The sequence below is a fragment of the Camellia sinensis genome, chromosome 7 (assembly GCF_055761805.1).
Source record: "Camellia sinensis isolate YWXY chromosome 7, ASM5576180v1, whole genome shotgun sequence".
Lineage (NCBI taxonomy): Eukaryota > Viridiplantae > Streptophyta > Magnoliopsida > Ericales > Theaceae > Camellia > Camellia sinensis.
Window position 1 is genome coordinate 933994 of NC_138967.1, and position 11137 is coordinate 945130.

Genomic DNA, 11137 nt, shown 5'->3' on the forward strand with positions numbered 1-11137 from the left:
AATATTTTTGTTCTAAGTGTCAACCAAACGCCGAAAAATAAAAACAAAAATATTTTTGTGTAAAATATTTTAGGTCGAAACAAACGGAGCCTTACTGTGAATATTCACATCACAAGGTTGCTAAGGGTTCAAAAAATATTTCTAAAGGTAAAATTGTCTATAAAATACCTTAACAATGTGTTTAGCTGGGGGATTTGAGAAGAGATTTGGAAAGGAAAGGGGAAAAAGTATGTTAAATGTGAATAAAATATTACTAAATTTTACCTAATTTCACATACATTTTTCCTTTCTCTTTCCAAATATCTTCCCAAATCTTTCAACCAAACGTAACGTAAATATGAAAATTAATATTTGGCAGTTCAAATGTCTAAAATAATAGGACTTATTAAAATACAAGAATAACTTATGAACTAATTGAAATACAAATATTTCAAAGAGAGTTTCCTAATAAATTTGTCTTCAATATTTAATAATTCATTTAAGTTTCTAGTATTGTTCAATAATAATTTATCATATACAAACTGATATTTAAGATTGCTTTTCTTAATTAGTTATCTACAACCTATATAAAAAGAATATAAGAGTGGTATAACGCTGCTTGTTTGGTATAACGCTACTGCTTATTTGGTTTGTTATAATCTTTCCTTTTAGATGTGGGTTGGACATGTGGGCTGCAAATTACCCACCATCTATCACTCAATTGCTTTTCCAATAATTCTCCATATGCTACAAACGGAAGCGGTGGTTCAACCCAAAAAATTCACTTAGGTGTCATTTTTCAACTCTTCCTCCCAATTTTTTGGTTTGTGTGTCTTATTGGCCGTGCGTCGTTTGAGTGAGGTAGGTATACATGTCTTCCATTAAGTACTACAACAGAACCAGGTCGAGCCCACCATCCCTCCCTTCTAAAATTATCTTCTATTTCGTGGATCAAATTTGCAATCAAACGATTCTCTCTCAGCCGAAGACAAACCCATATATGTATATACTCTTTGTTCTGTTTCACTTCCTATCTTGGTTCAACTTTGTTGTTTCTGGGTTCACATACTACAGACCAAACTCCATTATCTGGTATGTAATTTAGTGGTTTTCTACTCATTTTTCGGCTATTCACGGATGAATTGAGATCTGATGTGCATGCCTTTGTTCTCATGGGTGTCTGTTAGTGCATACACAAATTAGGCACACCACCTGTTTGACAATATGCCTGAATATGTAGACCCAAAATTATAGGGCTTCCCTAATTGAAAACTTGCATTGAAAATGGGTGAATACTCATAAAAGTGAGAGGGCTTATACTCAAAAACTATACCAATGATGCTAAAGACTTCTATCTCCACTAACAAAATTGATGGATTTGTAGCTTTAAAGACATTACCTTAAAGTTCAAAAATATTGAAAACTTAGTATTTGTAGATGCAAGGGTATTTTGTTGTGATTCTTTATTTTCATCGAGTTACTTTTAGATTTCCTTTAACTTGATTGGCTTGTTAATGGGTTGGCTAGGTCAAGTGGTTATTGGATTAGACCATGTAATCATCACCATGAAGAAGGGGGATATTGCAGTGTTCATGTTGTCTCCTCGTTTGGGTTATAGAGCCATAGGCAAAAACGGTGTCCCTTCCAATTATGTTATTCAGTTTAAAGTGGATCTCATCTCACGGATCACGGAAGTAAATGTTTGCATGGATGGTGGAATTATCAAAAAAGTGCTTGAGAAGGGAGAACAAATTGGCCCACTCCCATCTAAGTTCCTACCCAAGGTTTGTTTTCTCATTTTAATATTTTTCTTTAAAATTATTTTGATGCTGATGTAATGTTGATTGTTTCATATGTTTGATGATTGATTGATTTATGATCTTTGTACAGATCGAGATCAGAAATCTTAACAAGCTTTGGCACCCTTGGGAGAGGAAAAAGTTGAGTATTTTACATTGGCTGATCTTTGGAATTCTTTTGATGAATGGAGTGCTTATGGTGCTTATGTGCCTTACCTCTTTGCAATCCAAATCTTTACAAGCAATTCGTCGGCGAACAGTTTAAGGTATCAATTTCATTCTCTACAATTATATATGTTCTTTGAAACATTTGTAATTAGCTAGAGCTCATGCACTGGGTCCTTTGGTTTTTATTTGTAATTTGACAGTTTGGAACAAAGATTGTTTGTTGTGATTACAAAGTTTCTTAAACGATTAATTGTGAACTTTTATTCTTTTATAGTTGGTTTTAAGGTTGATATAATTTTGTAATTTAATTGCTTGGAACCCTAATATGGGTCAGTCAAAATTTTCCCATTTTGATGATTTCTTTCTTGTTTTTTAGTATTAATTATAATTCTATGTTCTTAAACTAGTTTGGCATTTGAAATGTTCCAATCCCATTATTGACTGTTTGGTGTTTATTGACATTGGTACTTAAAAAGGCATTCATAACATAGTTTTCTTTGGTATGTTCACTTCTAAGTCTTAATTTTTAGTGGCTATACTGAATCAATTCACGGGGGAACGTTTTCAGGGATGAGACCGAGTCAGTTTGTGAGACGAGTCTGTTATGAATGACAAAGTGGGTTACCTTTATTTTCAGTATGTTAGAGAGATCAGCTCCTTATGGAAGAGTTCCTTTCATGGATAAGGTACTATTTTATACGTTTACTTTGTTATATAAAGCAATTAACTTATTTAGGTTCTTCACATTCATAACATTAACTCTATTTTTATGAATTGTTGCATTTCAACATTCTGATTAATGAAAGAACTGGGAACTCTATGATGAACAGGGACTGGGCTGGGATTGACAGCATTTGGCATACTGTTCTTATTCTTGGGAATCATTTTATTTTTTGACAAGGGACTACTTGCCATAGGAAATGTAAGTAAAACAGTTCTCTCAACATAATTTTGTTGCTCAATTTCTTCCATTATTGAGCATTTTCCGTTTAGCTTGTTGTGTATTTGATGCCTACTAAACATTGTGTTATTTTGGTGACATAGAATCAGATCCTCTTTCTTATTAGCGATGATGATAACCATTGGACCAAAGTCCTCGATGCAGTTTTTCATGAAACGTAGCAATTTCATGGTTTGTTTGCTTTATGTTTCCTCTATTCAATGTGTGAGGGGGTAATTTGTGTGAAACTTGGGCCGAGCTAAGACCGGTTGGAAAATGGACCGAGCTATGGGCCGAGGTGATCCCTTGCATAGCTCGGTTCTTGATCCTTTCGGTTTGGTCAGAGAGGGCTGCCATTAGCTTGGTCAAGGTGCTCTGGACCGAGGTATAGGGGAAAAAGAACCGAGCTAGAGCATGCCCAAGGTGTCACCGAGCTAGGTGAGCACGATTAAAATTAGTTTAAGGCAAGCCAGTGCCATCTCAGTTGTGTTACTATCAAGGCCATGGTTGGGCCATCTCACTTGGTTAAGCAGTAAGGAAGGGGTAAAAAGATAAGCATTATCTTTTTGACTCTTAGGAGGACTCTGCTAAGGAGAATAGAGCCCTACTAGGATTGTGCAAACCATCTCACTTGGTTGGTAGTGAGTAGAGTGTGTGATTCCTAGGAGGATTCTTATAAGAAAAGTTGGAATCCTATTAGGATTACGCCAGACAGAATCTATAAAAGCTTATAGAAGGACCTATGTACAGGTATCACAATTCTCATCCTAGAATACACAGAGCTTTTATGTCTATTGTCTATTCGCTGACTTAAGCATCGGAGAGGTTTCTGGGACACACTCGCCGGCTAGCTCACGTTTGTGTTTTCAGGTAACAAAGCGACGACGTTTGGAGGAGTGCAAACTTGATCAGCAGGATTATATGAGAAAATTATTTCGTGCACGTACAATTGGCACCTTCTGTGGGAAGACACAAAGAACAAAACCTGTTGATCGAGTTTTCCTCTCTAGTTAAAACCAATGGCGCACAATGAAGATTTGCCGCAATCTGCTATCGATGGGCAAACCCCGGAGGGGGACGGAAGGCGCAAAGTTTACCTTCTATCCCATCCATGGCAGAATTAGAACCCCAGCGATGGAACTCCTCAGAGGGACACACGGGAGAGACGGGCCACCAGTCCCCGTCGCTCTCAAAGTCCTGAAAGACAGAGGCGGAGGTTGGATCCTCAAGTGCTAGAGGATCGCATAAGGAGAAAGACGAGTTAATAAGGAGGATGGCGGCAGACATGGAGACAATGAAGCGGCAAATAAAGGGAAAATGGGTGGCAACGGAAGAGAGGCACAAAGGCAACACGCACTCTTACCATTCGGAAGATCGTGGCAGACACGTCACGCCATCACAAGCAAAAAGTAGGAGTCTTAGAACAGGTGACACTCAATCAAGGACTTCCAGGACTCATTACTCCAGGTCTGAGAGAACGAGGACTGAACGGTTGTATACAGAGGGAAGCAGCTATCGGCCCTGGCACATGCACCAAATGACATCTAGGCATACGAAAGTGCCTAGGTCAGCGGACCTGCCAACAGTGCTCAAGGAGAGGGCCTGATGGAAGGAGGACACCAAGGCTTGCGACCCTCGCGGAGTTTCATCCCTACAGCGGTTGGCCCCTAGGACACACGGGAGTGTCGAGATAGGGAAGTCAATGTCGCGTCTTGCTTACGAACCAGCAGATAAAGTATTAGCAAGGTTACAAAACTCGCTGTTCGTTCCGAAAATTAAGAACGCACCGCTACCCTCAGGCTTCCACCAGCCCAAGTTCACCACTTATGAGGAGAAGTCAGACCCCTACATGTACTTAAGCCACTTTCGCCAGGTTATGGCAGTATACCGGCGAAACGAGGCTCTAATGTGTATCCTATTTCCATCCAGCCTTGGCGACCTAGGTCTAACCTGGTTCGAAAGGCTACCAGAAGGCAACATAGCCTTATGGGCACAGTTAGAAGAAGCATTCGTGAATAGATTCAAAATGAATACCAAGACACCAGTGGAGATTGACCAGCTACTCTCTATTGACATGGGCGAAAATGAGACATTAAGGTCTTACAACAGTCGATATTGGGAGACTTTCAACCAGATTAGGGATTGCCCTACAAATCTCGTCATCGCACAATAAAAACGGGGTTTACCAGTCGGTAACAAATTGAGGGACTCAATGACAATGATGTCACCACTCACGATAGAGGCCCTAGTGGAGAAAGTGCATCAACATATTCGGGTAGAGGAAGATAGCGCCCGTGCTAAAGCAAAATCTGGCACAACAACGATGCCAGACAAAAAGACTACAGCAAAAATCAACACGGTAGAATAACCAAGCAAGAATGGGTGCGGTAGGCGAGCCAACAGAGAGGACCCATAAATAAGGAAGTTAAAAGTCCGCACTGCCATTACTACAGTATTCAATAAACCTATCTACCGGATTCTTAGCAAGATACGTGATGAACCCTTCGTTCGGCGACCAGCCAAGTTAGGAGAAGCACAAAGAGGCTATGATGAAAGGTCCCGTTGCACCTTCTATGATAAGAAAGGGCACCGCACTGAAAATTACACACCATTAAGGCAACATCTGGAGGAATTAGTGGCTACTGGACACCTGGACCAGTATATAGAAGGAGAAACACAGCCAGCCCCCCAGGACCTCAACAGACCAAACAGGATGCTAGTCGATGGTCCACCCCAAGGCATAATCAATGTTATACATGGGATCGTCGAACCTGAGCGGGTATGTGAGCTCAATGGGATGATCAAAAATGCTGAGCACTTGAGAGAGGTATTAAGTGCACAACCCACCATCAAAAAGGGCAGAACAGAGGCTACGAACATCATATCCTTTTTAGATAGGGATCTAGCAAGGCTACATTTCCCTCACAATGATGCACTGGTGGTCACTTTGCGCGTCAAGAATTTCGACATTAAACAGATTCTGATTGACCAAAGAAGCTCATGCGAGATAATGTACTACGAGACCTTCAAATAACTGAGATTAGAGGACAAAGACTTGGCACCTGCGACATCTCCCCTCGCCAGCTTCAATTCAATGCCAGAATGGCCAGTGGGCAAGATAATCCTGCCAGTCAAGGCAGGAACGATGACAAAACAGGTGGAATTCTGGGTATTGAAGGTCCCTTCCACTTACAACATAATCTTGGGAAGAGCATGGCTGCACGCCATGTGGTCGATGGCGTCAACCAACCATCAGGCATTACGGTTCCCTAACGAAATCGGCATGATTGAAAAAGTCTTAGGAGACCAAATCATGTCGAAACAGTGTTTCATCATAGTAAACGACAGTCGTGCTACAAAAGGGTTTGTTCATATGGCGAAAGAGCTAGAAAGCAACGAACTGTTTGCAGATGTCGGCAAAACAACAGAACCGAAGGCAATGGAAGACCTGGTTGAGGTAAGGATAAATGAAAAGAACCCAGAAAAGTTCTTTTTGCTCGGCTCGTCTTTATCCAGCACTAAGAGAATAGAGGTCATAGAATTCTTAACCTCTAACATCGAAGTGTTTGCCTAGACACCATACGACATGCCTGGCATTGACCCAAATTTCATCTGCCATCAACTTAATGTCCACCCAACTGTTAGGCCAATTATTCAGTGAACTCACCGATTGACACTCCACCACGCAGAGATAATAGCCGAAGAAGTAGGAAACCTGCCGGAGGCAGGAGCCATCAGAGAAATACACTACCCCAGGTAGATCTCCAACACGGTAGTAGTACCAAAGAAGAACGGCAAGTGGCACGTTTGTGTGGACTACAAAACGGTCAACAAAGCATGCCCAAAAGACAGTTTTTTCCTACCACGAATAGACCAACTGGTGGACCTAATGGCAGGGCATAATCGACTTAGCTTCCTTGATGCGTATCGAGGTTACCATTAGATCGCTATGTATGAACCAGACCAGGAGGTCACGTCATTTACAACGCCTAGAGGATTGTATTGTTCCAAGGTCATGCCCTTTGGCCTAAAGAACGCAGGGGCTACATTCCAACGGATGGTCACCAAAATGTTTGAACCATTGTTAGGCAGAACAATAGAGGCTTACATAGATGACATGGTGGTCAAGAGCAAGGATGAGAAGGACCATCTCCGGGACCTAGATGAAATGTTTCAGATTTTGAAGTCCCACAAGTTACGTCTAAACGCATCTAAGTACGTATTCGGTATAGGATCAGGCAAAATTCCTAGGCTTTCTAGTGACCAACCGGGGTATAAAAGAGGATCCTTCTCAGATAAAAGCAATCCAAGATCTTGAGAGGCCCAATACAGTCAAAGAGGTACAACATCTCACTAGCCTAACAGCCGCACTCAACCGGTTCATAAGTCGGTCGTCAAACAGATGTCGACCATTCTTCCAAGCATTGAAGGCCAAATTTGAGTGGGATAAGGAATATGACCGCGCCCTAGAAAGCTTAAAAGACTGCATGACCTCTCCTTTGTTGTTTGTAACCCCGGTGCCAAGAGAAGAGCTCTTTTGGTACTTAGCTGTTTCACAGCATGCAGTCAGCGCAGTGTTAGTCAGAGCGGAAGGAATCCAACACCTGCCTATCTTTTATGTTAGCAAAACCTTGCTGGGCGCTGAAACAAGGTACCTACCATTGGAAAAGCTAGCATTAGCTTTGATGATGATCTCAAGAAAGTTGTCACACTATTTCCATGCCCACACCATGATTGTCGTAACGTTTCCATTAAAGGCCTTGTTTGAGAAGGCGGATTTTTCTAGACGAATATTGAAATGGGCAGTGGAGTTGGGGCAGTTCGATATCAAGTTTTAACCCAGAACCACAATAAAAGCCCAAGCTTTAGCAGACTTTGTGGCTGAGTTCACGCTAGGAAGTCATCACGTATGCCCGATGGATTTAACCGACACAACAAAAATGAGGGAGAAAAGTGCCGCGGGAACTACGCGGCCCCTAATGCAGGATGCCCAGCTACATTGCAAGTCGTACAAGATTGAGGACAGGAAGGAAGGAAGGAACAAACCATGCTATTCCCAATGGGGACTCATCAAAAAATAATGAGTTTAGACAGTCAGACAGTACAGTTCAAACCCTAACAACAGACATCCACTTGGAAGAAAACACCAGCAACACCCATGATCCCAAGACATCATCCGATCCCTCTATTTGCTGGAAGCTATTCATTGGAGAGATGTAGAAACTCTTCGTGGATGGAGCATCCAATAGGCATGGTGCATGTAATAACCCCGACATCCAATTAATGCTAAACCATGATTATTTATGCCTAACAATAATTTAGAAGGAATCTGGAATTAAATTGCATATGTATTGCATTATCTTTGTGTTTTTATCTGTTTGCCATAAAATGATATGTTCATGTTTTCACTTTGAACTGCGAATTGAAAGCCTTTTCGGCGGCCGAATCCGAAACTAATTAGTGTTTTGTGTTAATTAGAATTAATGTGATTTTATGGTAAATTTAGTTGAAATTTGATTTGGTATGATTAAATTAGATTATATAATGCTAAATCACATTAGTTGAGTATTTACATGTTTGCCACCTAGTGGGCCACCTTTACAAACTTGTGTGGGACTTAATTCACACCCTTGAGGCATCATTTCTTCATCCATATCTCAGACCAAACTGTGAGAGTGAGAGAAGAGTAGGAGAAAATTTATTCAACAAGAATTTTGCTTGATCTTTGGAGATTTGAAGGAAACTTGGAAGATTTGAGCTTCTACACTTAGAATTCAAGACCTAAGGTAGAGATTTTACCTTCTCCATTGTGAATTTAAGATTAGTTCTTGCATGGTTCATGGTTAATTAGTGTCTAAAGCTAGGATTTGGGTTAAAATGTTGAATTGAGGATTAATTCATGCATGCATGCCTAAATTTCCATGCTTTAAGTTTGAGTTCTAAGATTTCTTCCATGCATGTGTTAATTTCACTCACATTATGGTCATTCAACTTGTTTTCCATCAAATTATCAAGTTTGATTATGTTTTGGAGGGTTTGAATTCGTAGAGGTTCTTGCATGTTGAATTAATAGCATATTCATAAAGTTCACGTTGATTTTGCACAAATTGGGTTGCTCTTGGACCATGATTTCTTGAAATGATTTTTAATACATGTTGTTTTATGAGTTATTATACGTCTCCTCAAATATTGGCCCAGAAAAAAAAGGAGTTTTGAAGGCTTATTGGTTGAGTTTCATGCTTGGAGGTCAATCTGGATTTTCTAGAAATTTGACCCACGCTCGAGCGGGTACTTTCACGCTCGAGCGTGAATCCTGAGTACATGCACTTCTGCTCGAGCGTTTATAGTTACGCTCGAGCGTGAAATGCGTATACCCAGAAGTTTGTGTGTTTTGTAGTCCGCTCGAGCGGGGGAAACCACGCTCGAGCGAGACTCTGAGTCTCACGCTTGAGCGGGGGTCGAGCGCCCGTCGAGCGTAAAAATTGTGCATCTAGTACTTTTGTCGATTTTACAGTCCGCTTGAGTGAGGAAGTTCACGCTCGAGCGGAGCTTCATATCTGCATGTCCGCTCGAGTGGGGTAATCTACGCTCGAGCCTGGACCCTATCTTCAGTAAAATTCGAGAAATGGTTTTCAATGCATTCTTGCATCCTTATTCCATCCTAGGCATTCCTAGGCTATGTTTAAGACCCCATAATGAGGATAAGAGATTAGAAACACACTAAGAGCCAACGAAATAAGTTTTGTACAATTAGAACGTGTGTTTCAAGTGTGCATCTGTTATGTGTTGTGTAGATCACGTGCCACGTACCGTTTGACCAAGTTTACTCCGTCTGTCTGTCTCAAGGCCCACTGTGAGTAATAACTCTGTAAAGTTATGTTTAACTTAAGTATTTTTTGACTGGTATGGTATGATTTGTTTTCTGAAATGCTATTTTACGAATTATGAATGAATGTCTAATTTTTCGAAAAGTATTTGTGGCACCCTTAGTTCACGTGACCCTCGCCCGGGGGTAACAATACCGCGGCCAATCTGCACGTGGCCCTCGCCCGGGGGTAACAATACCGTGGCCAATCTACACGTGACCTTTGCCTGGGGGTAACAATACCATGGCTACTTGCATGCAAGATATGGACCTTTAAGGTCGTTGGTACCAACTATGCATGTAGGTCTCTGGACCAAATGGATCTGATAGTCAATGGGTGTACCACGTATGATCTTATACATAATCTGATTATGAACATGAGTGTGTATCTAAATTTATTTCTGTTTTGAAGTCTGAATATGTTCTGATTTAAATACTGAATCCTAACTTGTGCTGCACACCATTCATAAAACCCCTTTGCTCTGTTATTATTCACTGGGCTTTGCTCACAGTTTATATTATGTATGTAGGTGAGCCGGCATGTGACCAGGGTCAGAGTTGACGGCTTTCTGTTCTGTTTTTGTCAGCCAACTGTTGTGCCTCCCGAGGAGGTTCCGAACGAAGCCTAAAGCCATGGCTGTTTTTGTAATCATGCTAGTCTTTGTGTATGCTCTATAAATTCAGGTCTTGGGAAGTACATTCTGTAAATACCTTGTGAATATTGTGTATCTGGACTGGCATGTTTATGTATATATAACTAAATTTTGAAATGTTCTGTCTCATGTACGTTATCACAGTTCATTGGACCTTGTCTATTTTGTATTATTGCTTCCGCAGCCCCTTATTATTTACTAATCTCTTCAGAGGCCTTTGGTAATCCACGGATTACTGGCCGATTACGATGCTAAACCTACAGGGGCGGGTTTGGGTCATGACAGTGCAGGACTTGGCATAGTCCTCATCTCACCAGATGGCCTAACAATTGAACAGGCAGTCAACCTGGGCTTCTCAGCATCCAACAATGAGGCGGAGTATGAAGCACTTTTAGCAGGCTTAAAGTCAGCACTTTACATAAAGGCCACCGAGTTGATGGTTTACAGTGACTCCTAGCTGGTAGTAAACCAGATTTCAAGCGACTACGAGGCAAAAGATGAGAGGATGGCTAAGTACCAAGAGTTAGTCAGAAAGAAGATCATGAAGTTCGAAGTAGTTCAGATATAGCAAATCGACCGAGAAGAAAGTAAAGTAGATGAGCTGACAGGTTTTGCTTCAATAGCAGATACATCTATCCCACACCCATTAGTGATCGACTTCATACCTAGACCAGGTATTGAGGAACCCGAAGCAACCGAGACATGTTGCGCCGAACTAGGCCCATCCTAGATG

The 11137-nt window shown here is 41.1% G+C and overlaps 1 long non-coding RNA gene across 1 annotated transcript; it reads left to right on the plus strand.

Moving 5' to 3' along the window:
- The first annotated feature begins 806 nt into the window (after positions 1–806).
- On the plus strand, positions 807–10521 carry LOC114310878 (uncharacterized). The gene is made up of 6 exons (XR_014334882.1): positions 807–1071; positions 1507–1763; positions 1881–2044; positions 2515–2632; positions 2777–2868; positions 10282–10521. It is a non-coding gene; the product is annotated as an uncharacterized LOC114310878 (long non-coding RNA).
- The last annotated feature ends 616 nt before the right edge of the window (positions 10522–11137 follow it).